We start from the raw sequence: 27,970 nt of genomic DNA, 5'->3' as shown, positions 1-27,970 counted from the left end.
ACAGGATGCTCAAAAATTCTTACATGTGTAAAAACAACACTAGACATTTCCTATTTTAGAACAAGATTTAATTGCTTTCTGTAAAATACCCTGGCAGGACAACCATTTTCTCACTGGCAGGTAACAGCAGTTCCAAAAAATGTGCTTTCTCCAATGTAGCTGTAGGAAGTGTTGCTGCCTAGAAACTAACAGAGTCATTAATCAAAACAAAAAGAACCAACTGTTCTATAAAGCAATAATTTTACTAGGCAAGTACTTTGAGTCTGCTTAAAACAGATGATCAGAACATATTACCCAGTTCTTGGTTTATTGTCCCCATAAAAACTTGGAAGAATGCGTGTCTGCTCCAATAATTTTCTTTTCCAGGCTCAAGTATTCTGCAAGTGATTTATTGGGGGTGGTGGTGGATTTGTTTGTTTATTTGTTGGATGGTTGGTTGGTTTGTTGGTTTTTTTAATCTTTATTGTTCCTGACACATTTTTCTTGGTAAAGATTGGCTTCTTGCTGTGGGGGTTGAAGAACACACATTGTCCTCCCTGATTGCACCATGGCTGAAATTGAGTGAACTCCAGCCAGAAGTCTCACTGGGGGTGTTGTCATCAATAGGTAACCTGGAAATGTTTAGGATAACCTAAGCATAAGTAACAGGATGAAAGCAAGCAGAAGGAAATTTATGCTGATCCTTAGGGAAAACCTCTTTATATTCCATCCTGTTAAATCATATAAAAGGTCACTGAGGAGCAGATAGGAGCTTGGAGTTGCTGTAGACTGAAATTTGAGGTTCACTTGCAGGAAGCTGTGAGTGAGAAGGAGAAGGAACTCTTCTGATCTAAGATGAATCTCACCAGTTATTGCAAATATTCTGATTCCATGGGCCTTGCTGAGCACTGGTAACTTTCTCTGAGTGTCCAAGTGCCTGGTGTGTCTCTTTTCAAATCAGCACTGGGAATCCCTATTCACCGCTGACAATACCATTCTGGAAAATATTAATTAATTAACTGAGCTCAGAGACATTTTAGAGACTAAGGCAATATTGTTCTGTCTCAGCAAGTATAAAAATTATACAGATCTTTCTTAAGCAGGGGCCTGTAATTGAAGCTCAAGTAGCAAATTTTCTCCTAACTTAGAGTAAGAGGGGAAGAAGAAATAATTTAGGTAGAAACCTGAGTCTTAATAAGAAGTTATTTTCTTAGAAATAATTCAACTATTTACTTTGGGGTTTTATTCCCTTTCAGTGAGGCTGTACCAAAAAAGAAAAAAAAAAGAAAAAAAAATTAAAAGAAAGGATTAAAGGAAAAATAAAGTGAAATTCAGATATGGTGTTATAAAATGTTTCATATTAATATACTACATTTAAATTTATCCTACATGGACTATTTATTGGTTCCAGTAAGCTGCTTCTTCCATCCCATTGTTACACTCAATTTTATTTTGCTCCCTTGCTGTCCCTCTTTTACAGGAACACCTTTTTAAATAATGTGCTAGTTTACTTGTGACTCCTGCTCGCCAAAATAGTTGAGGATTTACAAAACCATGTATACTTTTTCTACCCCTTCATATCATTGCAGAAGCTGAAAAAGTATTTTCTAATTTCATTTTCAATTATTTTTAGGTTAAAGGAGTGACTGAACACAGATTACCTCCTCCTGGTCCTCCCACAGGCAATGTACCACTGGCAAAAAGAGAATGCACTAAATTCCTTCACTGTACAGAGATCTTTGTGTCTGCTACAGCAAAGGCATTATAAGAAGTTTTTAAATATTAAAGAATGTGAGCTTTTTCTTGTATGGAATCTGCACAGCTAGAGCATTATAAAAAAGAATTTTTAATCTTTCTTCTCATTTGCTTGATAAAACCAACAGAAACACCCCCAAAAAAAGAGCTTGCTGGATTCAGTGTGCATCCCTGTGTCCTTGGTAAGCTGCCTGGCTTATAAAAGAGCATGATCCTCTCTGTGTCATTCTAGTGAATGACACCATGCATTGCACCCTGGTTAGAATGAATTTTTTTGGGATGTTCTTTTGGAAAAGTGAGATGGCAATGAAACAAAAAGCTGGTAGACATTTTTGACAGTACCTTGCTTTTATTATCATTGAGATTTTTTTTTATGAACCAATGCAAGTCACTTGCACAGAAGTTTCCTTCTATGACTCTTTGGGGTTCATTTATTTACTTTTTTACTAATAAAAAGCAGCAGAGAGAAATCATGAATGTGGTACTTTCCAATTTGTATTTGTCTGGGTAATAAATAGTGCTATATCACGTCATTAGTTAAAGCAGATATATATTTATGTAATAAAATTAGACTTTGTTGAAACTGATGGGTTGAAAACCTGCCTTCACCTGCCCCTGTTTGCCATCATCTTTGTTCAGCTTTTGGAAACCAATGACCTCTAAGATTCCTTTAGAAATCACCCCGTGGTATGCAGGAAGCAGCCAAGTGCCACTACTGGTCTCTGGCTTGTGCAGCTTCTCAAATGCCACAGATGTGATTTGAGCAGCTCTGAACCTGCTTTTACACAACACCTGTTGTGAGGAAGCCAAATTGTCCTTTTCTAAAGCCCTGAACTCATAAAAGACACAATTGGTGTAAAGCCACCATGTCTTCTTAATACTTGTTCAGCCTTAGGCTAAATACATCTCACCGTGGCCAAGCTCTCTCACTGTATCTAAAAAATGCTACAATTAATAATCTGAAGTATTTTCTGAATACTTTAAGATATTTTTTTCTGGTATATTGAGAATTTTATTTTTTTTTAGCTTAAAACCAGCTGAACAATGTCACACTGTGGGATAAAGTGGTGAATAAAAACCATTCCACACCTGAACTGTGCTTGACCTATCAAAAATTCAGTGAAAAATCACTACTAGCCTGAATTCACGAAGATAATAGACTGGGATTTTCAGTCAGTCAGTACTCAGGAAGCTCTGTAGTTTTCTCTGAGTTGTGACATTGGCTTAGAATAATATTCTATGACCATTTATTCATCACCAAGAATTAAAAATGGTTTGTTATTCAAATAAAGAAAATGTAACAATACACTATAACTGTCAGTTCAGTAGCTTCCCAGCCCATTTCTAAATTAACTGGTTTAACAAAATTAATTTTCTTCCTGGAGAGAATGGACAGGAAAACAAAACAAAACCAAAACCAAATAAACAAATGAAAGCCACAAGAATCCCTCAGTGCTCTTTAGAGTTATGAGGCTGATTTTCAGAAGCATTGAATGCATCTGCACAATGAAAGGGATGGAAGATAAAAACTCAGGGTGTCACACCAGAACTTCTTGACTCAAATCAGAATTCTTGCACTGAATCAAAATGAATAGTTAAATGGTTGATGGAGTTTCTGAAAGTCTGTATCTCATTGCAGTTTATTTGGATATTTATCATCTTAAAGTTTAGGAGATTAATCATTTGTGCCATAAAATTAATCTTTGTAAATACATTCTATTGCACATACTATTTTTTATTTATCAGAGGAATTAACCTCTACTACCAAAATCCACCATAAACTGTAAAAATTAAAGAGGACACTAAAACCATACTCCTTAAAAGGACACCAATCAATTTAAAATTAACAATAGTCTTTCTAGTTAGGTTGTTTATTGCCATTCATATTACAATTTTATGGGATAATAAAAATGTGAGTTATTTCTGCACATCTGATCATCAAGTTGCAAACTTACCCATTAGTTAGAAGAATAAAGTTCAAAGCAAACACCCATTTTGCGTGACCAAACCATCTAAAATTTAAAAATATTTGAAATTAATGACACAGAAAACAATGTTTTTCAAACAAGTCTATAAAACTTAATATAATCTCAATATACGTGGGTTATGATCTACTATTAGATTAAAAATTATCTTCAATTAGAGATCTCCACTAGCAGATTTTATAACAAGTCTTTCACAGAAATATTCTTGATTCAGAGTAATTAATCTTCTTGAGACATAAGTAGCAAGTATCTGAAAAGTGATATAAAATCATTGTTAGTAAAATTTGCAAATGACAAAAAAATCCTGAATAAAGCAATAAGTAATTGTGCTGGGTCAATTTGCAGCCCAGCTTGGGTGAGCAAGCCTGCTTGATGTAATAGAACAAATTATGACTAAAAACTCAAGTTTGTATATTCCATAGCAATTTGCTAAATTCAACTGTCTTTGGGCACATGGAGTCTCCTGTAAATTTTTTCTGTGATCTTTGGTGTTGTTGCTTTAGCTGTCCTGTGATTTTATTTGAGTCTGGGAATTTAAAAGCCTCAAAAAATTTAAAGTAAGGCTGGTTTTCCATTCAAAATGCAAGTGGGAGTTTCACAAGGTTAAAACATGAAGCCAAAATCAGAACTGTTTTCCTAAGCTGTGAGAATATGAAACCTGTTATGTGATTCACACCATATCCACTTCTTTTCCAAACTAGATGAGTTTTCAGTAATCTTGTATTTATTATATGCTTTCAGTAACTCTAATATTTAGCCTCTAGCCTTGCTCTTGTTAAAACATTGTGTTGTTGCAGAATTCCACTTTGTCATGACTCACCCTCACAAGATGATTTTCTGTTGAATGATGACAGTGATGCTGACTCTTTATTCTTTACTCAATGACATATTTAATGATAAATATTAACTGAGATCTAAATTCTTTTATGTGACTAAAATAAGTGATAACCAACTCAGACTAAGTAATACCTCCGTGACCTAAGGCAAGACACTTCAACTCTCTGTAGCTAACATCCTTATCTATAAAATGTGAATGGCATCACTTCATTTATTGCCTCAAAAGAAAGCAACAACAGAGCTTTTGGCCTCCAGCACTGTGATAATGCACAACTGACAGGTGTTACTGTTCATGGCCAAGAAATTAATGAGTACTACGTGGGACTCAGCGATTACTCTGTACAAGTCCAAGGCTTTGGGTGTTTTACACCTAGACACGAGCATTTCAAGCTTTGAGTACTAACACAGAGATTTGTGAGGTTTTGGTTACTTTAGATTACTTTCAGACAAGCACACAGTTGTTTTTCTGTTCAGTACCGAACCTGCCATGTGAAGAGGTCAATTTCTAAATGTACTGCATTCGATTTCCTTGGTACAGGGAACAAAGATCTGAGTCACTGGATTCTCTGGAGAGGTGTCTGTGAAGTTTAACACACCCTCAGGGAAACTGCAAAATCCACATGTCCCTTTTCACCACACTGAGAAATTCCACACCAGTAGTACCATGACAGGGCTGCAGCCATCTCTATGGAATGCTTGTTTTCTGAGGTGAGAACTTGAGGAATATTTTTCACTTAACTGTGGTTTTTTTTATGGTTTAACATCAGCATTTTAGTTATCAATATTTATATCTTACAGAAAATTGAGTGTTGATAAATGCACAATAGGCACAAATATCTTCCATGACTGTAAGTAGGGAGAATGATAAAGGTCACAGTGCCCAGGGTTTTTTAAAAATTTTATTGTGATTTCCAGTCTTGATTATTAAAACTGTAAACCATTTCTAACTGCCTTGATCCAAGGAGTTGGATTCATTTTTCTTTCCCTTCTAAACTGCTCAGTAATGCTGTTCATTCTTTTTCTCATGGTTTATGAGTTAAACATTTATTTATTTTTAATACCATCACTTACTCTAGACTTTCTCTAACCCACAGCTCATCCGCATCTTTTCTTGCAGACTCACAGGAAAGTTCCTCCTCTCCCAGGCACACTTCATCTTGCATACAGGTAACACCTTCCTGCTAAGCCATTAATAAACATCATGTAGTTGTGCTTCCACCTGTTTGAAGATCACAAAACAACAAAGACACCTAGAACATAACAACTGATTTAATTTATAATTTCTTCTGAAAAGAATTGTCATTGTTTAGGACGGAAACATCTCCATGGCACTCCTAAAGCTCATCATGCCTCCACGTTGTGCTTTCCATGTAGAGACATTAAGGCCTTCCCAGCATAGTTATAAAATATCCATGGCTCAGTTCTAACACCTCCCCTTAATGAAAATCTGGTGCAAACTATTAAGATCTTTCCTTCTGATCCCTGCATACTGGTTCCAGGGGAAATGAAGCCAGGACCATGTGGGCTCCAACATTATCTCTCTGGTCTGACACCTGATCTGGATAATTAGAAGCCTGAGACTCACCAAAGCAAAGAGACCACCCTGGGAAAATTATATGGTTATCTCAATTTGTATTTTGAGCTTGCATGTGCTATCAAATAAAAAGGAACTCCTCGGGAGGACTCTAACTGGCACACTTACACTATAGTAGCATTTAAAGTTCAGCTTTCTTTGTTTTTATTTTTAAATTTGCCTTCCTTTGGGGGATTCGATTTACACGAAACCCGAAAAAGACAAGGCTGCCATTGTATTGCTCTGTTATTGCCATATAATGCCATCCATCACAGATTTAAAAGGTGATGGTATGATGTTTCTCTGTTTGGGTGTAATGATATTCAATATGCTTTTTGGAGAGCTCTCTGGTTAAAATCAGGGAAACCAGAGCTTTCCTTCTGACTTTTCTCATGTCCCCTGTAGAATTTTGATAGAGTGGGAAAATTGCTTCCAAGTCTCTCAGCTCTTCTTAAGACAGATAAAGGGATGTGGAATATCCAGTTGCCGGTTCTTGAAGAACAAGAAATCATTTAAAATGTGACACAGTTTGAGTCTCTTATTTAAATTCTGATGTTCTGTAAGTAAATTTTGAGTGCCCTGAAATCAGTGAAGTGGAACTTGAGAAAAGTGACTGAAGAAAAGTTTTAGGGATGACATTACTGTTCTCTAAAGAGATGACTTCATTTCAACTACTTTCTCAGCCCTGCCACTGAGTGTGGAGGTGCTGCTGCCCACAAAGAGAGCACCTGAGGTGCCAGCCTGAGGTTGGCATCTTATAGGAGATTTTATATCCTGCTCTGGCTGACTTTTGCCCTCCGTACTTTATAAACTGACCACAGCTTGCAGGCAGAAAATGGCCTGCAGATTGTAAGGCTGCAGTTAATAGATTTAGCCCACTTTTTATGAAAGAAAATATAATGCAGAATTCAGTAAAAAGATAGGAAAATTGCTTTGCTTCTTGTGCTTTCCTTTATAAAACTTACATAGTAATGATGCCATAAGCATCATACTAAAGAGCTTGGGACATAGACTGCAAGATTTATTTGAGGTTTTTGTGTCTGGGCTTGCTCTGCATCTGCCTGATCCATCTGCCTTGGTCTGGTCTTGCCCTTGAGTGGTCTGGATCACAGAACCAGAAAAATATCTCTTCCCTTAGGCTGTCAGGAGATTCTTTATTGTGCAGCAAATGTCCCTTCCCTCCCTGTCCCCTCAGTATCTGAGCCAATAGTTTGAGAATAAAAACTACCACAATGTCTGCTATTTCATAGCTGGCTTGTGTATTGGAATCTCACCTTTCAGCATGATCTTTATATGTGTTAAATGATTGAAAACTCTTCACAGAAAAGCCTGTGGTATGCATATCTCAGTCATGATACACAAGCCCATCACCATTTCTTTCCATTAGCTAATGGAATTGTAAGGAAGGGAGATAATAAACCCCACTGAAAATAGAAACTTGCCCCACATTCTGAGGCAAAATGAGAAGGAGCTATTGAAAAATAGCATGACAAAAAATGTAACAGTTGCATACATTTACAAATCAGCAGTGTCACAGCACTAAAAGCTGCTCATCTTAATAATGATCATCTTAATGATGTCTTGAAAACATACAGCAATTACTCAGGATAGTCTTGAGATGCACTTCTTTCAAAAGATCAGGCTTATGATCAGAGTTTACCTCACAGAGCCACATTTTTTCATTAAAAATGATTACTTGAGCATGGCTTTAATATATTTTTAGGAAAAATGAAAACAGAAGTTAAACCTTCTTGCCTCTATGGGCTTCAGAAGTTACTTTTTATGTCACTCTTGCATAAGCTAAAGTGCTGGAAAGGAATTTGAAACGGTGGGTTTTACACGGTTCAGAGTTTTTCCAAGTATTAATATTTATTTAAAGGAAATTCAGTACCTAGCTGGAATACCAAATCTGTTTAACAATGCAAAACTGTGGCTTTGCACCCTGTTCTCTGGAGCAAGTGAAGGCTTCCTACCAAATGAAGCAGAAGCTGATTTTCTTTTCAAACTCTGGAGTACAGGCAAGTATATTTAATTTATACTTCTTACCATTATTTTAAAGGTTATTGTTAAAACATATCTTCATGCTGCTGAATAACACTGAGTATGACTTTACTTTGGGAGTAGACAGAGGTCATTAAAATCTCTTTTTTTCTCTCCCACCCTCCCACCCTCTCCCAGTGCACCCATATTTTGCATACACTCACCAGTGCTATTTCACTGCTTTTAATGATTAACCACATTGGCAGCTGTTTGCAGGCTCTGGAACAGCAGAACAGGAGGGAGAGGAGCTGCACAAGCCCTCCCACATCCCTCTACTGTGGATGTTCCCCATTAATTCAGAGTAGTGCTAACCTCCAGTCTGCTCATCATGGAGAAAACCCAATGACTTCTGAAAGCAGGGACACCAACTTCTCTGCTTATGTTCAATTGTGGGAATTCACTGCTGTGGGGAAAAAAGCAACATTGGTGAGTTTGTAGTTCAAATCAGCACAAAAAGAGATGAAAAGCATTTATCCTGACACAGTGGTTGGATGTCACACACAGAATTGCTGTGAGCAGGGGAACAGCTGGCTGAGGCACAGGATGAATGGCTGGTTTTTCAAGCCTCTTACAGGAGAGTTGAGACTTTCCACCTGAAGGGGTTCACAGCAAACCTTCTGAGCAATGCAGGGGACACAGACCTTGTATCAAGCAGAAGTGGTTGATGAGTTTTTTATCACTATTAAAGAAAGTGACTGTATCCATTATAGGTGTTCTGGCAGGTTTTTTCAGTAGGATTTCTTGCTTTCTGTGGATGCTGAAGATATATGTTTATGGTGTTTTTTATCTGACCTTTGCTAATGTATCCACTGCTTTGCCCAGAATATTCCATCACAAAAATTTAAATACACAGATCCCTTTTTCTTTTGCAGGATACAGACAGAAAGCTCATAGTGGGGAGAATTTAAAAACTATTTATGAGCTACTAAATAAAAATAATTCAGTATCTAAATACAGCACCAATCTGGTAATCATAGAAGACATAAAGAAGCAGTAAAAATTTAATTAAACCGGTTGTATTATTGTTATACTTCAACCTCAAATGGAGCAGGGAAAGAGTAATATTAGAACTGCTAAACCATGCACTAGGAGATTTGCAACCTTTATAATTTAAAGCAAGAAAATAAATAAGATCAAAAATAGTTTTAGGTTGAACTAAGTCAGTGGTTAAAACATGAAATTGCCTAAATTAGATTCTCTTAGTTGTGTCTCAGCAAAGAGACAGGAATAAGAAATTACTTTGCACCACTGATGTGCTCAGCTCTAGACATATGGGAGGCACCTGTAGCTGTCATAAGAATGCTCTGAGCAGAAATGCAGGAATACGGAAGATGATTCAAGTGGGTTTTTGCTTCCACAATATATTCCTCTGCTGGGTTTAATTTGAGCACTGCTGAATTGTAAGCCCAGAGCATATCAGAGAGAGATATTTCTGATCATTCACAACACCGAGTCTATAAAATATTCATAAAACCTCTGCAATCTGAATTAGCCTTTCAAGTAATAAAAAAATACATCAAAGTAACACAATGAATGAGGGGGTCTGTCTACTACATGTGATATGAAGCATAAGAATTTCTTTTAAATATTTGATTCATGAAAAGTAAATGAGGCATTTTCTGATGCAACAATTATGGGATTTCATACTGTATGAAAGAGTAACAAGAAAGATACTGTGTTATTGTTAATGGCTCTATTTCCTACCATCTAAACTAATGAGCACCTTTGATCTTCTCTGAATTCTTCATGCCTCATTGTTTCCATCATTGTCAAAAGCCCACTCCTTTACTTTTCTTGGGAAATAATCTACGTAATACAAAGTGACTGTTTATGGAGCACAGTGAGTTTTCCACTCAAGGAAGAAAGGGCATCATCTGATAAAAGGAGACATATCCTTGAGACAGCTACAAAATTAGGTAATTTTTGCAGAGACCAGATTTTTTTTCCTGCCAGTCAGAATTTAAAGAAAGGAATCATTCCACATTTGGCAGACAATTTTGCTTCTCCAAGGGTAAACAACACTGAGTAAAAATAGTTGCAATTTTGTTTTTTTCTCAGATAATTTTATTAGTTTGAAAATTTTTAAGTGCCTCGTTAATAAAAAAGCTAAAAAAATTAGCTGTAACAGTTAGTGTTCCAGAGATATAGGAAATATTAATGTCCTGTTTTTATGAGTTCATTTTTAATTTCAGATTTCTGCATCACTTATTTTTGCTTTTTGGTCCCCAGCCAGCAGATAACAATGCAGGAAGACACCTGCCACCTTCCATATTGCTGGTGTACAAGTTTGAATAAATTTCTTTGAAGCATTGATGTTGGATATTAAAATATAAGGCTCTAATCCTAAAGTGTCTCCTAAATTTGAAAGTCCTTCTTAATTTTAATAGCACCTGTCTCAAGAGTGCATAGATAGATTTTTACAGGATTTATTAAACATATTTTCATAAGGCACGAGAGAGGATGATTTTAAAGATTTTCAGTTACAAATGTGTGTGTAGTGCAGGATGACAATATTTGAATGTTTCTGATAGAAGCCAAAACTATGATTTCAAAAGCAAATCCTTGGTCACAAATAGGTGACATTGGTATGGAAAAGAGAAGATCCTGCACATTATTTGAGGACCTCATTCTCACTGGAATTGTGCCCAGCTGGTGTGAATGACACACGGTGCAGCCTGGAGGATGCAGTGTTCAGAAGGGTAACTGGGAGCCTGTTCTGTCTCTAAACAGGCTGATTTTCCAGCTGGCAGCCAAGTCAGGCACGCTGACCTGTGGATCCAGGTGTGCTGGCACTCCTTGCAGTCACTGCTGTGTGCTGCAGCCCTTCAGAGCCTGCCCCTGCCCCTGCCAAGGGCAGCTCTGGGTGCCAGTGCCTCTGTCAGCCACACCCTGCTGGCTCCCCTCGGCCTGAGCTGCCCTGAAACTGGGAAAACAGAGCCAAGTTTGTCTTAGAACTGATCCCAGTGTGACCAGAGCAGGGACAGAGCTGAAGAGGCCCTGGACTGCTCACCCACTGCTCTGCAAAGTATCTACAGGAGAGAGACCAGCTACATTCCAACATTCCTTTTTGAAACTAACCTTGCTTAAACAAGAAAAAAAAGAAACCATCAAACCAGAACTAGTTTTATTCAAAGAAGCAGTGTGAGAGATCAGCAAGAAGCAAGCTTATCCCTAGAGGGAGGATAACACACTCATTTTCTCCTCTCATCATACACTCCCAGAAATAGCTTGATCAATATCAGAGCTCTATGCAATATGTAAAGGAGATTACATTTCATAAGATACATTTTAAATTATACATTTCCACACACTGCATTAATATGAAATGCAATTTTATCTGATTCTAATACTTTAATGCTAGATTCCATTATTTGCACAGTAAGTAAATGAAGAGATGCACAGAAATCTGGATTTAATTAGATAGGACATACTATCACTTACTGACTGACATAAGTAGAATATATTAAATACAAGCATTGTGTAATATTTTTGTCCTGAGATGATGCACAGCAGTAGAATAAAGTTGCATTTAATGCTTACTGCCAAAACCCAGACAAGTTTTGTAGAAGGTAAATTGACAACATTTTCTGTTTGGATTTTTTTTTCCTGGCTATTATTTGATTCATCCACCTTTAAAAAGCATTTTTCATTTTTGCCTTTCATTAATTCTATTGTAATGACCAAAAGAAAATACTGCTCAATTTGTACATAACTGAGACTTGGTGCTATTAGTGTCATTGGCAGCTGTCTTTACCCTAAATATGTCATTATTATTATTATGCCACATACAATAGCACCAGATATAAGAAACAAAAAGGGAAGGAGTTTGCAGAAGGAAAGTTACAAGACTGGGCCATGACCCAGGGAAATATCTGCCTTCAGGTATTTTGAAAATCTACTACAGAATGAAATTACTTTTTCACTTTTTAACTCCCATTGAGCACAGTCTAAATGTCAGTGTGATTCATCAATGTCCCTGACAATTCCCTGACACAGGCACTTGAGGCCTGCAGTGCAGTTTGTGCTCCCTGCTGCTCTCTGAGCAGGCAGTGCAGGAGCCAGTGGTGCAGGCAGGGGTGGGGTCCCTGCTGGCAGGGACAGGGGAGCCAGGCTCTCGCTCAGCCTCCTGCCCTGCTGCGGAACCCCCAGGATGGATTTCATTCCAGCACTGCTTCCCAGCTCCGTCCATGCTGCACAAACAGCAGATGTTGTCCAAGCCTTCCCTACCCTTTAGTGCTGTGTGAGAGCTCCTGGTGGCAGCAGAACCAAGGGCAGTACCCAGCTGTGGTTCCTCTGCTGTTCTTGGGTGCTTTTCCTCTCTGCAGAGGAAGAATTGTTCTGGCCCTTTCACTACAGTGACACCTGAGCACCTCACTGCCTTTAATCCCTCAGCAGTTTCAAGGGCAAGAAAGAGGATGGGGACCAGTGCTGTGCTAACTCCACATATGCCCCTCTTATTTTTCTGTTTGGTTTTTGTCTTGGTCATTAATTCCCCTTAGGTGAAAACACTGCAGTTTGTTATACAAAATAGACAACTGATAGGCAACATTAAAACTTTATTTTATAGAGGAAGAGTCCAAATAAAACCAGAGCCACTAAATTTATCTCCATCTCAAGGGGTTCTGTTTTCCAGTAGCTCCTTCTATTTCCATGAGACTTTTTTGATTTTTCCTCACAGCAGACTCTTTCTTATGTTCAAGAAACCTTTGTTTCTTTATTCATAGCTGCCTACATAAATTCTTGGGCTGTTATTTATGCCATTATGTTAATACCCCTTTCAACTTAAAATACTGCTCTGAATTTGTCTTAATTTTCTGTTAAAGGTTACACTGACAAAGGCCAATAAAACACATGGAGCATTATTTGTATTTACTTACAAAGCTGCAGTATCCAGGACGACATCATCACTTCTATAAAGTATTATCCCATAAAGTTCATTTTGAAAGTGAATGCCATATCTCATTTTACTATGACATGCAAACAGCCTATCTATCTAAGCCTTTACAGCTCATCCATCACACCAGGAGTGTGCTGGTGCCAGTGAATCAAAAGCTACAGCAGCAGTTAACAAGAAGTGTGCTAATTAATGGCTCAAACAGAAAGTTTTAAGAGTGATTTTTCCAGACACTTCCCTCAAAAGTGATTGAGAAGGAAATGCCTCTTTAAAATTTTTATATAATGTCACACTAAATGAACCATAAAGAAACAATATAGAAAATACATAGCTTGGAATTTATGAGAACATTTTACAACTATTAAAGACCATGTTTAAAGGTCTGGATTTTAAATGGAGCCAAGGGACCTTTGAAAGCAGATTTACCTGCAAGGTCATCTTTAAAAATGGAAAGGAAGAAAACCACCTCCCAAACATCACAGGCAGGGACATAACAAAGCCCAGAACGGCTCAAGAAAGAGGAATGGACACTAAAATGCTAAGAAATCATTATATAGACAGTGTTTATTCAAATCCAAAAGAAATGTTGTCTGCCAGTCACCAGCTAAATGAAAAATGGCATTGCAGCTTGGTTTTTTTAGAAAAATGTCTTTTGGACCAGCCATCCTCACTGGCTATTTCAAACTGCTGCTGTTCACCAGCTTAGCTGGTGACATGTTACTGCTCCTCAGAACATACAGATCTTGTCTCCTGAGAAAACAGTTGTCAAAACATTTTTTTTTCCTTCATGACATATGGAAAGAAATTCTTCATACATATTGAAACCATTTTTCTTTCTTTGAAGCAGTTTCAGTCTTATGATATATGGTATAAAGTAAAGCCAAGTTCCAAAATACAAACCTAGAACAAAAAAATCTAAAACATTTGAAATATGTCAATTTTTTTGGAACATCCTTTCTCCCATTATTTAATCAATAAATTCAATTCCTGTGAAATGGATACTTCCTTTACAAAGCAGAGTTGATGTTGATAAAACAATGCATTGACTTGGATTTGGATTCACTGGCAACATTTTTTTCAAAGCTTTTTTTCAAAGCACCTGGTGATGGAAACATGACCCATATTGGGTAATAATAAAGGTCCTTTTTTCTTTAAGTGAGGCAGTTAGTTCCCCAGCCCCTCCAAGAAGACAAATTCCAATTTTTTCTTATTTTAAGGGAGTAAAAAAAAAAAATTAACTATTAGTATGTTTGGCTGTAAATATAAGGCCAAGCTCCTTCAGTACCTCAGAAACAGAAAACAAAGTAAGGTGGCAGAAACAAACCTGTTGAATTTTGCATACTTTTGTTTCATGCCTATGCCCCTCCCAGCTCTGCAGATTGTCACACTTAGTATGTGGCAATAATTAAAGTGGTGTCAAACACTTTTCCTGGCCACGCTGCCCAGGGAGGAGAAGGACAGGGCAGGGCTCTGGCACTCCTTGGGGCAGGGAGGGGAGCTGTGGGCACCCTGCTGCCTCCAAAGAGCTGGCAAAGGAATGACCCACCTTGCCAGAGATTCCTCTCCCTTCTTTCCTCACACAGCACAGGGAAAGGACATTTTCCAGGCTGCTGAGAGAATTCCCTGAGTACCCTTTACCTTTGACAGACATTCTTATTGAAGTGTGTACAAACTAATTCTAGTCTATTTCTTGCACATTGAAGAACAGCACTTCATTCCCAGCTACTGCAATTAAACATATCCAGAACAGAGCTGGAAGGTAATTAGCAGTGATAACTGTCTGCCACCTTTTCCTTATCTGACATTTTCAAGTCCTGTAAATTAGAAGTGTCTAACACTAACAACTTATTTATTTTTATATACCATTGAACTTGCCAGACATTTTTAGTTATCAGTTCTTAAAGAAAACACTTTAGAACTGGAATCTTGTAAAATTTCAGCCTGGAGCAGACTACACCTAAGTTAATGAGCTATGAAAAATAAGACTTAGCTTGAGAAGGCTGTTAATACAATTTTTCAGCTGTAGTCTGTACTGGCAGGCCACGATCAGTTAAAAGGGATACTTCTATTAATTCATTATTGGAAATTGAGAAAATAACCTATAGGGATTCATTAAATAAAAAATAATTGAATAATTTTTTTTTTTAAGTGCCAGTTTTTCTCCTGGGTTTTAGTACCGTTGTGGCAGCAGGATGAGGAGAACAGTCCCAGCTGGAGGGAGAGCTCTCATTCCAGGGCAGTGTGAGGGTCAGCACTGGGCTCTGTGGTGCCCAGCAGAGCAGAGCTGCTGCTGCACTCACTCTTTGTCCCCTGTGCCCCTCGGGCTGGCCCCTGGGCATGCAGGGATGGAGCTGTGAACCCTCCCCTGTGCTGTGCTGGCCAAGGGGGAGCTCCCTCCTGTGCTCCTGCTGCCCCATCCCTGCCAGGGGAGAGGCCTCAGGCTGGCACTTACAGGGAATCAAACACAGTGGGGTATCTGACCACCAATTCTCAACACTATGCTTTGAAAACAATCTTGAAATACTCTTTTATATGTTCTACATTATATTTGGTGTTGTCTTTTTTTTTTTCCCCCTTACCTGGAACAGTATTAAACTATATCAGAAAAAAATACAAAAATGCAATGGTAAATTCAGGTGTCTGGGGTTTGGTATCATGCTAATGTATATCTGCATATTTATAGGTTTTCTTTTAGAAGAATAGCCTACATATATTTTCCTATTTAATTGAGGTTATTGCAAAAGTGCAAAGAAAGCAAAGAACAAAGAAATCTAACCCCCCCTCCCCACCCCCATTTTGTTTTGTTTTTTGGCAGGGTGAACCAATACAGTTAATTTGTAATAAGGTTTTTCTTAATTCTATTTTGCATTCAAAATTTTTTTGACTTTCAGAGGTTCCTTTTTTCCAAGAAAGGTGTCTGGGAAAAACAGAACACAACAAATTGTCACTAAATTCATCATGTTGGCCTCTTTTCCCAAGTGTCATTTTCACTCATGCTGCTTGGCAAGCTCATATGAGAAATGACAAAGAAAGTTCACAGAACTGTCACTTCTCTATTAAAATGAAATAGCCTCTCTTTTGCTGTCCTTCTTCACAATTTTCAGAATTTAATGTCAGCAAATGAGTGGCACACCAGTGGCATTTATAAATTCACTTCATTTTGCTCTATCTAGGAAACAGAAATGGAACTTGGCACCTTCTGTGTGTTTTCTTGATATCAGGTATTTAGAAAACTATCTGACTACATGAAGAAGCATTCATCAACCTAAACATGCTATCTATATGTAAACACCCCTACCTGTTGCAGAGATTACTTTTATATCCCCATTTTTCTCCAGTCTTGATGGTGTATTGTAGCACTTAAAGTGCTGATAAAAATGATTGGGTTCTGCTGACTACAGAATGGGAAATAGATTGAAATCCACAGATCATTGTAAAAATAATTGCTAAACTTGCTGCTGTAAGTCTTACATACTTTCTTGCCTCACAACATCCATATTAAATAAACAAATGTAATAGATGAGTGTCTCTCTAGACCAAAAAACCTACTTTCACCATTAGTGACTATAAACATTAGCTCTCCATCTTAGTGGGTGAATGTTTGTATGAGATTCAGCACTGGACATTCCTCATTACCTTTTAGATAATACTTTACACATATTTACATTTATATATAATGCATATAACTATTTAATGTATAATTTATACATTACCTTTTAGATCTCATGTTGACTGCTGCCTGTCACCACCTGAGTGCCTGTGACCATCTCATCCATGGGAATACACATTTAAAGGTGGTGTGTGGTGGGAGGATGGGTGCAGTTCTTCAACATGTGGAAAAGGAGAGATCACTCTCCATCCTAGAATAATTTCCTGCCCTGAGTGGTCGCTGTGTGCAGCTCCTTGTGCAGGAATTGTGTCAGCACAGCTGTCCCAAAGCAGCTCCAGGGTCACTGCCCGGCCTCACTGAGATTTCAGCTCCCTCCCTGCTGAGCTCCCAGCACCAGCACAGCCTCATTTCTCAGCCTTACCTAAAACCCAACACAGTTACCACACTGAGCAGATTGTTGGATTGCTCTCACATTCTCAGTGCTGCTTTTCAAGGCTCTCCCTTCTGGATCTTCATTTCTGTCTCTGCCCCCCTTTGTTTCCCTGCCCCTGCCTGGCACAGCCATCACCGAATTTTGTCTTGCCCTCATTTCCCCACCTCCTGCCATGCTTCAGTCACTATCATGTTATACAGCTGAAAGGTGTTCTCTGCCCCTTACACCCACACCTGAAGGAATGGTTAAAATCCTTGCAGCATTCCATGCCAGGTTGTCCATCCCTGTGGGGTGGAACAGTGATGAAAATCCCTCAGTGGGAGTGTCTGGAGGTCCCTGTGTCTGCCTGCCAGCTCTCCTGGCACCCTCTTGCATTAGCTCTCCTATCTTCACACCCATAAAGTACATTCATGTTCCTCCTGGGAGCACAATGTGCCCATATCCTGTAGGATATCCTGCACTGCCTTAAATCTCCCATCTTCTGTTGCTCTTTCATTTTGCTATCCAGGGTTTGCAGTGTGTTCTTCATTTCCTCTGCAAAGTCTGGCAACACTCACTTCCTCACGTCTTCTCCCTCATCTGTTGCTTTGCCTGAATCTTCAAGATTCAGCTTGTTTTTCCTGCTTGCTCTTTTCAGCTCTACAAGGGAGGGTTATTTGTCCAACAATCTCTCAACTACTAATTTTCACATATTGCTGGGATACAGTTTTCAGAGAATTTTTGCCTTTGTTTTAAAAATAACTTAACCTCTCCATCCCACTTTCTTTTATTGACTGTTGCTATCTAAAAGCTTGGCCTTTTGAAAATGAAACAACAACTATTTGTTAGTATTTAAGCAAAATTAATGTGTAAGCTCCTATCAGTTTCAAATTAATCCCTCCACCAAAATTCATGGCAGAATGAAAATACATTTTGCTTTGGAAATGCTGAAGTCTTTCACCTGTAATAAGCTGTATTAACTGGACCATTTTGACAATTCCTGCTCTCCAGTCTGCATTTGGAAAAGTATATTATTTTGTAGTGTTAGAGATCCCAGCAGTATTTATCTCCCTAGTAAAATGTCTTTTCAGCTTTATCTCTTTCCAGTCCACTTGAGCAGAGGAGAGTCATGACAAGCAAAGGATTCAGGACAGATGCACCCTTCAACACCAACAGAAATTAATCTACAGTAATTCTCCAGCATGCTTTGGCTCCAGCCTCCAGGTTCCACCAGCTTCCCAAGCAGTGCCTGCCACCAGCCCATGGCTCATTCATGGCAGGGGCTTGGCTGCTGCTACAATGTCTGACATCCTGCAGCAAAAACTCAAATTACTGTTTTATTCTCCTGAGGGATTTTTTGTCTTTTTATACTAAACAAACATTGTAGTTGTTCCTTTTGCCTTAAACCTAATAGTGTGACATTACAGCTAAGTAACTCATGGTCCCTGCTGCTGAACAATAATATTTTTTATGTCAACTAGAGCCCTTTGTAATACTTCATGCAGTCAGTGCAGCATTCTGAATATTTTCTGAGTTCTTGGAAAACTTTTGTGTTTAAGATGTACAGAAGGATTTTCTGGATTAAAGGAAGTACAGTGACAGATTCTGCTGGATCAGATCTCTCTTATGCACCTTCTGTTACTGCTCAAGTAAGGCAGATGAATGATAGAGGGAGACTCTTCCTGCCAGCTATTCCAGAATTTCTTTAGAGTCCATGTTCTTATATGGAGAAGTTGTATGGTTTTTCAATACTAGACTTTCTGCAATATTGTGCTTGTGGGTGCAATTTTTTTTCATACCAAGCAGAAAGACAGATGGAAACAGGACATTGCTGTTCCTCTGTCTGTAAAAGTGATTTTCCTGTTGCTTCTATTCTTTAGCTATTGAGTTGGAAAACTAAATTCTGGAATTTTGCAACTTAAATCCATTTACATTAACAGCAAAATGTACAGTCAAATGAGCAGAGGGTAGAGAGCCCCTGAAGAGTATAAGAGGATCTAACTTCATAGCACAGTTTGGTTTTCATTCTGTGGAGTATAGAGTAGATAAGAATATCTAAAGATAGTTGAGACCATATCAACATAAACATCAGGAAAATAAATCTAGGCAAGAGGCAGATCTGCCAGGACTATCTCCAGCCATTCTAAAGTTTATCTGTGATGCAATAATTGACCTGTCTCTGTTTCATGAGCTCTAGATCAAAAGCACCTTGATACTTGAGGGCTGAGAAACATAAAATATGATAAATGTGTGTCCTGAGAAGGGCATAGAATTATGAGACAGTAAATTTGATATTGATACTTTAAAAATCATTTGAAAGTACAAGAAAAATTGAAACAGATAAACTAAAACATAAATGAATCTTTATTCTTTGTTTTTTGAAGGAGACAAAAAGTCTGTGATGAAGAAGATCCACTTAATATAATATATCTGGCTTTCCAAAAGGCTCTCAAAATCTCCCTTGCCAAATGAGGAGGATAAAAGAGCTAAAAACAGAGAGTAGAGCAGAAGATTCACTAAAGAAAGAAAAAACCCATTTGAGATGGGCAGCTGGTCATTTAAATGGCAGATACAATTCAACAAAAATAAATGTGAAATGATATAGATGAGGAAAAGATAAATCATCATTTCACATATAACATGATGTGTTATAAATTACAGCAGACTGCATCTTGCAGAGTAATATGCAGTCCATGAGAACATCAGCTCAAAGCATAGAAAAATAAAGACAAATGTTAGCAATTATTAAGAACAGGGAAAAAATAAAAGAAAACTTTCTCTGACTGAGGTGGTTTCTGATTTCATGTTTGGTCTGTCTTAGACATCTGCTTTTACTCATTGCTTGAGACAGCATACTATGGACTTTGGTTTTACCCTGTATAGCTATTTGAAAGCTTTTACTGACATGCCTCAGTGTATTCAGCAATTTAGTCACTAAAAAGCATAAAACCCATATTTTATAAATAACAGAACTAAGCCTAGTTACATAAGTCTTGTTTTCATTTTCAGTAAGTGTGTATATATAGCATATATATGTTTCATTTTTCTAATCCTAAATTTCAATGTTGTCTTTATTTCATTTTATATCCTCTTTATTTATAGCTCCTTGCAAGTTCCTAATATGTTCCTCAGGATCACAACTCTGACTACGAAGATGAAGGAACATTAAATCAACCATACTGAACATAATTTGACTGGCAGCTTGCCTCAAATACTATTTTTTTCCTTGTCTATCCTTTTGATTTTACAACAGAAATTTCCCTGAAGCAGCACTTACATTATGATGCCTTCCCTGACACAGGTTAATTGCTATTTGCTTTAATTATTCTCTACTCAGCTTCAGAAGAGCTGTCAAAATACACCTTCCTGATTATATATTTCACAATAAGACTGGAATGAAGACTGGACCATTGAAATAGCAGTAAAAAGAAACACCCATTATTTCTAGGCTAACTTAGTTTTTCTCATCAGCTGCTTTGGAAGAAATTGGCACAGCACAATGCATTGCTCACATCTTTTGCAAATATCCTAAGAAAAGCTTACTGATACAGACAAATAATTAAAATAAAGTTTGACAGGGGAAACATGCAATCATATAACAACTCATAAAAAATAATACATTTTTTTTAGGTGCAAAGCATACACAAAATGGAGCTCCTTCAAATAGTGTCCTCCTGATATTCCTATGCCAAGCTCAAAATTAAACAAATTGAAAAATTGATATAAAATTATGTCCCAGTCTGGAAAATTTCTTCATCATTGTGCTGTAAGCTGCCAAAGAACATTATCTGTATAATAAATCAGGGTCTATCTTGGATCTTGCCAAGTTATTCTCCATCTTCCCCTGGCTTTTGATATGTATTATTTTCTTTGGGCTTATGCTGCTCTCAGTGAGAGAGAGCTTTTCTCTAACTCTCCTCTTTCCCTCTGCTCTTGAATGAATCAGTTTTACCTTGTCAGAGCTCCCATGCCTCAGGAGTCCATGAGTGCACAGTTTCTTCTGAAATGGGTACACACCTGAAGCTCCCTCACTGTTTCAGGCTAATCTAGATCTGATGGCATAGTCTTTCCAATTAGACACAGAAAGAAATTGTTTTATTTGTTGTTTGATCCCTCAGAATCAAACTCAAGACTACTCTTTGGATCTCTTTCTCTTCTCTCATAGAAAAAAAACATCCATCATGTAAGTTAAATTAGTCTCAGCATTGCCAAAGGAAGCAGAGACCCCCTCAGAGGTTTTGGCTCCCCACCTTTAGCTGGGTGAGGTGAATGTGTGGAGCTGCTATGTCTGCAGGATGCTGGGCTCTCCCCTTCCAGTGCTTCCAGAGGCTCTCAATGCCTCCTGCCTTGGGTCAATGGGCTGGTTTTGCACAAATAATCCCAAAATTACCTGAAAGTAATCATGATATGCCTGGAAACTGCTCATAGGTGTCTAGCATGAAGCAATTCTGGTTTAGGATTGCAAGACAAAATGATATCAAAATAAATGTTCAACATGGCAAATCTTCACAGTGCATAGCTTGCATTTTTCAAACCTACAGAGCTAAAGAGAGGCCAGTACCACCTACACAGCTGAATTTGAAACTTGTATTTCCCTGAAAAAACAAATATAGCATTGACTTTCATGGTTACTGTTCTAACATATTTCTTAAATGGACTGTAATACATTCTAGGTTTCCTAATGTTTTTCTATAAGATAATTTTTGGAGATATTTTTGTTCTTGTATACCTCTCTCTGTATTCACTAATATTAGACTGGTAAGATTTTCTGAGAGCTCAGACTCACCCAGAGAGAAAGTCTTTAGGCTGCAGAGAGGGCAGTGTTTGCAAATGCTCCTCTTGCCTTTCTTTATGAGGACTGGACGTGAGCAAACACAGGTAATTGAGCTTGCCCATCCCCAGCTGTTTATTCCCAATTACTTGGTTTTCCCCGAGACAACTTCTCAACTTTATCCTACTCTGAATCTCAAGCAGAGAAGAAGAATCTTTTTTAACAAAGCAATGTGTTTGTGGAACAGGGTTTAATATTGAGGCTGGAACTATTTGATGGCAGGATGAAACTTCCACATTCCTCTGCTCCCCACCTTTCCTTAGCACAGTAGTGCTTGTTCTAGAATAGAATAGAAAAGGGAGTACTTGTCTGCAATTTTTTAGTCATCGTTCTGTGGTTGTTCTAAGTCTGTGATTTGGGGGCCCTTCTCCATGGAATTTGGCCATTCCAATGACACTTTGTAATTTGCTTTGTTCGGAGAGGATTTTCAGCCACACAAGTAGCGTAAAGCAAAAAATACAGAATACAAAAATAAATGTTTTTTCCAAACAGCAAGGTGTTTATATAGAAGGTTTGCAGAGAAGTGATGTCATTGTGGGATGAATGAAAATATCCTGAAGAGCCCTATTGGCCACATACATCTTTAGCAAATAATACTCCATGTTATTTGGAACACCTATTCCAAAAGACAAAACCCACATGAAAACTAGAAACTTTTTTCCTGCAATTTTCTGGACCTCTAAAATGTAAGATCTAAAATAAAATACGTAATAAACTCTCTGAACCTTCAGAAAAAAAAGTATTATTTCAGTGCTTCTGTTGTCACATTGCCATCTCTTACTATGAAATTCCAGTTTTATTTCCATTTCAGGATGTAGGATCTTCACATCTCTGATTTTTCTGACATCTATTTACTGTGTCATATTTATCATTTATGGGCCACTCACATTCCAGGCCAGGGTATGTAATATGTGGCATTTCTAATCTTTGCCAGCTTAACCAAAGCATTTTCTTTTTATGAGCAATTGCTCAACAGGGATTGAAGTGTGCAATGAAATATCAATACCTGTAGGTAAAACCGTTTTCCACCTTGCCTGTTTTTATGGCTGCTATAGATCAGTTTTTCCTACGTTCCTGTAGGAACAGTTTTCTATCAAATCACTGCTCAGACATAGAGTGGAAAATGGAAACCCACCCACAGTGATGACAGCTAAATGAATATGCAGCACAATGCAAATAGCTCCACATGTTAACTGGAACAAAATAAATTATTCCTATGTGTGCCAAGACATTTTCAGGCAGGTTTCACCATTTCAGCAGAATAAATCCAGTCATTCCTTTGATGTTTCTTCAACTATGAGAAAGAAAGTTCTCCATAGTACCCTCAAAGGATTTGGTATGGAAGTCAAGTTGTGACCAAGGCTAAAGAAGGCAGAAAAACTCAGCAGCAGCCAAGGTTCAACTGTCATTGGAAATCAGGGGACAACACCTCTCTGGAAGTACATGAGCAGTGTGTTGCCATCAGTGGACAGCATTCCAAATAATGCCAGTATTTTATGACCAGGTACTGTGCTCATTTGTTTTCCTCACTTTCAAAAACATTAAAATAGAAATGGAAACCCTTCCTATCATAAGAATGGGGTTTGTGTCATACTTTTAATTTTTCATAGTTTTTCTTTTGTTGAGAGAAAGCAAAATCCAGGAACATGTACAAATATAAGAATGAAGAAACTTTAAAAAAACTTAATTATGTGTAAATAAAAAAAAAACTTCTACAACTCTTTCAAACTTTTTTCCCCTCTGGTACTTTTCATGTTTTCCCTCCTGGAGAGTGATGGTTCAAACATTTCTTTCACTCACGCCTCCTTACTGATTTGAAAAAAAAAATTTGAAAAAAAAAAAAGAATTAAATTGTGTTCTTGTAAATAGAGGAGATTCTTACAGCAGAAAATTCCTAGATAAGTTGAAAGAGCATATGCTGCCTTGGCCTATTCCATATCCTGCTGCACAATAGCCTTAAAGAAAGACTTTTCTTCATCTGCATGGTGGGAAAAGGAGGATTTCCATTATGATCCCTCACACCAGAGAGACTGGTCATCAACATTGCAGCAACTCACAGGATTTATGTAAATAGAATTGTGGCCCCAGGTTTTACAGGACACAATTTATTAGAGCTGTTCTGCTACACAGTATTTTACAGTTTAAAATTTCACAGGAGACAGGGGTGCCTTCAATTCCATGGGTTTCCACATAGAAAATTAATGACCTTAGAAGCCCCAACATTTACTCCAAGACTGGGTGCATCCAAATTTAAGTGTTACTGTTCTGTTAACATTGCTTGTACAACAGCTCTCCTGAATTCAGCATTTTCCTGAGGAGGTCAATGGACTTTATAACTGTGTCTGAAAGCATCTCAGAAACTATTGACAGCAAGGTAAAAATATATGGCAATACCTGACTGGAAGAAGTCAGATATAAGACAGGAAATTTGCTCTATAGTTTGAGTTGTATGATTGGTATTGGAAAAAAAAAATCAGGGGTGAATCTAAAATCAATGAAATATGAATATAGTTCACATTTAAATAAAATTTTGATTGTTATCCCAAATCTGGGGAAGGGCTCACAATGTCTTCAAAGAATGCTGAACTGTGGAATGGTTCCTCAGCTGCCTTTGGGTTATGGAAATCACAGGAACATGTGACAAAATTTCAACCATCTGCTGAAATCGTTGTTCCAATAGAAAAGTCAAGCGTGCACTTTAAGCCATTTTCCACTTAGTACAGAATTGTTTCATATTGAGTGGAATCTTTTAAATAAGGTGTCAAATATGGCTTTCTATATGCATCAAAGAAATAGCTGTGTAGAAATATATGTCAATTTCAAACTGGCACAGAATCGTCCTTCTGGTTCAACTTCGAAGCTTTCACAGATTTTCGCCAAAATACTTACTTGTCTGATCTCATTTATGTGTTAAAAATCATCACCACACACACTGCAGTTATGCTATTTTGACATTTGGTCCTTTTTTTTTGTGAATGCATAAAGCATTTAACCTACTTTCAAAAATATATTGTGTGTGATATGATTTGTTTCTTGTGTAAAACACCCTCTGACATACCTTTATGTGTGTTCTGCTGCAAAGCTCACACAGTTTTATGACTTTAGCATTAACTGCCCCTGGAAGGAGCTCACTTGGAGTCTGTTCTCTCCCCTTAAAATAAAGGCACTTGTGTTTTGACTGGTCAAAACTCTGTATCCAATTGCTAAGCTGCATGGACATAGATCAAAGCCACCATGCCCAAGAGTGTTTTAGCTTATATCAAAATGGGGACTGTGGAACCATAAATACACTATTTTAATGTAATACTAATATATTATAATGCTAATATTACTATTTGGGGGCCTTATATTAGGATTTTGGGCCTTAATGGTAACATTATAGTCATGGTGAACACAGTTTTGGTGAGATATCCAGTTCACATGTTCACTTTGTGGGCTTCCAAATATAACTCAAAATGGACACAGATACTGCATGAAAGTAACTATGGGAGCAAGGAGTAAGTTTGGGGTTTTAATCTAGAAAATATGTTTTCAGAACTAAATATATCATTTAGTGGAGCCACTGGTATTCGGTTTAGATATGTTGATTAACTAAACATAGGTTTAAATAACAGCCAATAGAGAGGAGCTGGGGTAGAGCAGGCCAGATTACCTGTTCTACCAAAACACGCTTCAGACAGAAGAAACTTGTAGCTGTTTGCAAGGATCAAATATGTACCCTTGAATTTATTGTAAACCTTTGCTCCACCCTCCTTCGGTTTAAAGACAATCCCCCTTACTGAACTTCATGAGGTTTGCCCTTCTCTCAAGCCTCTCAAGGTCTCTCTGCATGGAATTTGATCTCTTCAGTCATTCCAATCTTATTGTCAGCCTACTTCAGGGGCAGCTCAGAGTAGCTTAAGATTTTACAGTTACTAAAAGATGAAAAAAAATAATAATTCATATAGCTCTGCACTGGTCTAAACTCTCTCACAACTGGACAGGGTGGCAAGATATCTCACAAAATATTAAGAATACATTCTTAGCTATTTCAGTGACATTTAATTTCAAACAAATTCAGTTTGCATGTTTAAATAGTTGATAAAGCATGGTAGGAAAGACCAAATCTCTTAATAAAGACCAAGACTTAAAGTGTTTTAATAGATACATAATCTATTGAAAACCAGCATGATAATAATTAACTGGAAGAAACAGAAGAACCAATAAAGTTTTCTAGGAAAGAAAAGTGCACCCTTAAAGACAGAGAAGACAAGGTGGAAAAGGAGATAAGAGCTGTGACAAAGAAGAATTACAGACCTTTGGCAGAAAAGAAGGGGGTTTTAATCTATTTTGTAGCAATCTTAACCTAAAGCAGGCTGCTTTTGTCTCAATGTGAAATGTTTGCAGTTCTGGGCTAGCTAAGCCTAGAAGGTGCTGTTACACATATCTGATTGGCAATGTTATTAGTGCAGTGAGTAAATCCAAATAAACCAAATAAAGGGTAAGTAGTACAGATAATCTGCTATTTTTAGAATGTTCTGTGTAGGAAGAATTTCTTTTAGCACAAAAATTAAATCAAAATTAGAAGATCACAAAATAATAATAATAGAATTGTATCTACTTGCCAACTATTGGAAAAAAAAACAAACCAGCATTTGCCAATCAGTTAGTGGGTTATTTATTCCTGCTACTATTTATGCTTCCAGGTACTCAAAATGGCTACAGAGACACAGTTATAATACTATACAGTTATAGTACTATCAGCAAACTGCAGCAAGATAGCCTGCCTAGAGAATATTATGCCAGAAGACTAAATTTTCTTTTCCTTTGTCCTTCAGGACATCTTTATATAGCCCATGGAGGTTTAATAGCTACTTTTTGCTTTAAACCTGATTCCTTATTTTAATCATAAGGTTGTCTCTCAAGCAGAATTTTCTTTCAGAGCATCACATTATTGTACTTGGCCAGAGCACAGCAAGCCTGCACATGTGCACTGCTCCCTCAGGCATCTGAACCGGGCCAGGCAGGGATTCCCAGGAGGACTATCAGCACTGCAGCTGCCTGTGGCATCCCCAGTGTCACACACACGACACACACACTCTGTCACGTGGACAAACAAGCTTTCAGGAAGGTACCAGTGCCAGGCTTCCCAGGGTTTCCTTTGAGTAGGAGCATCTCTGTCATTAATCACTCACAGACTACCTGAGCCACACTCCTTCACAGGGCAGCTCATGCCTCTTTCACACATTTTTGTTGTATCTTACTTTTCTTGGCCATTCCTGCTCCAGTTAAATGTAATATTTATGCTGAAGAAACCTTCCAAAAAGATGGTTGTGTTTGCTGCTCAGGGACAGGAATTCCCTTTAGACAGATTTCTGTCCTTATTTTAATAACTGCATGTGGTTTTGTATGCTCTTTGTATAGGTCCCTCTTTCTTTAGGCTTGCAGCTTCTTCTACTGATCTGCTGACTCAGATCCACACTATCTTCTTAAGGATCTTCTTTTCTCATAACAGATCAAAACTGATCAGACCTACGTACCTCTACAGAAATCATCAGGCTGCAGTTTTTGTTGTTTCTGCACTCCATCCTTGGCCCAGGCATCAATGTCACAGTGCCACCTGAAAATAGTTACTTTCTTGTTTCACAACTAAATTTTTATCCTGGTTGATTTACAGCGTGCTCCCAGACCACTCTTCTTGGAAGATGGATTACCCATCACCTTGGTACTCTGAGCCATTAAACTCATGATTAAGCCAATCTATCTTTAAGACCCTAGATCTCATCAGGTATAAACATGTTGCCTTGGCTGTACCTGAACAAAGCACTTGTGCCATTTTTTTCCCAATGCAGATGCCTGGATCTGCACTGGACGGGAGTAACAAACTCAAACTGGCTGCCAGCACAGCCCAGCAGTGCTCCATAACACCAGCATGCTACACATGTTTCCCAGGCTGCTTTGAAGGACAAAAGTCATATTTAAAGTTTCAAAATTTATCATCACCTCTGTCCCTGTACCTCTAAAAGATGGGCAAACTCTGAAGTCTTTGAGGTGCCATGACTGAGTGCATGCAAA

General features: G+C 37.9%; 2 long non-coding RNA genes across 2 annotated transcripts in view; one reads left to right on the top strand and one right to left on the bottom strand.

The window, feature by feature from the left end:
- Positions 1-659: 659 nt before the first annotated feature.
- LOC135278907 (uncharacterized) overlaps positions 660-27,970 on the bottom strand; it is a 39,817-nt gene continuing 12,506 nt past the window's right edge. The window contains exons 5-8 of the long non-coding RNA XR_010346291.1: positions 8,334-8,572; positions 5,628-5,775; positions 3,690-3,746; positions 660-976 (exon numbers count right to left, since the gene is read on the bottom strand). This is a non-coding gene — a long non-coding RNA (uncharacterized LOC135278907). The remainder of the gene's footprint in view (positions 977-3,689; positions 3,747-5,627; positions 5,776-8,333; positions 8,573-27,970) is intronic.
- On the top strand, positions 4,965-8,177 carry LOC135278910 (uncharacterized). Its single transcript, XR_010346294.1, has 3 exons — positions 4,965-5,264; positions 5,674-5,723; positions 6,056-8,177. It is a non-coding gene; the product is annotated as an uncharacterized LOC135278910 (long non-coding RNA).

The sequence above is a fragment of the Passer domesticus genome, chromosome 11 (assembly GCF_036417665.1).
Source record: "Passer domesticus isolate bPasDom1 chromosome 11, bPasDom1.hap1, whole genome shotgun sequence".
Lineage (NCBI taxonomy): Eukaryota > Metazoa > Chordata > Aves > Passeriformes > Passeridae > Passer > Passer domesticus.
The sequence above is the reverse complement of the archived record's forward strand: the minus strand, read 5'-3'. Positions and strand labels throughout refer to the sequence as shown.